The following is a 535-nucleotide window of genomic DNA, read 5'->3' on the forward strand; positions in this document are numbered from 1 at the left end:
GATACAGTGGCGTAACGAAATCTCAGGTGTCTCTTACTCTCGAGTCTTGTAACGGGCGAGGTTCTTCAACCTTTTCTTTGACGGCTTTCGTGTAACAAAAAATTACGTCATACGCTGGCTCAAGAACTAAAACCGTAGATTATTGGCCGCATTTACGGAAATTATCTCTCGCGGATCCGGATCCGTTTAGCAATCATCCGATCTATCTGCTCATCGGATCAGATTTATATGGATCGTTATTAAAGCAAAAGGTAAAACATGGGCCGACCGGAACTCCGACGGCCCAGCTTACTGCTTTAGGATGGATATTATCCGGTCCTACCGGAATTTCTAATTCAATCACCGGTTCCGCGACTTCATTGAATTGCGTAACGATTCCTTCGCTCGATTCTCTCCAAGCTCGCTGCTCCGCGAGTACGCGATATCGTGCTCGCGGTAGGCCGCGTCCAGAGGATTGATGCCTCGATCGCCTCGCGCTAATCGTTCCGCAAGACGAGTACCCGGCCCACAAAATTGATATCCGGGTATATGTAAT

This window comes from Formica exsecta, unplaced genomic scaffold (assembly GCF_003651465.1).
Source record: "Formica exsecta isolate Colony F162 unplaced genomic scaffold, ASM365146v1 scaffold1337, whole genome shotgun sequence".
NCBI lineage: Eukaryota > Metazoa > Arthropoda > Insecta > Hymenoptera > Formicidae > Formica > Formica exsecta.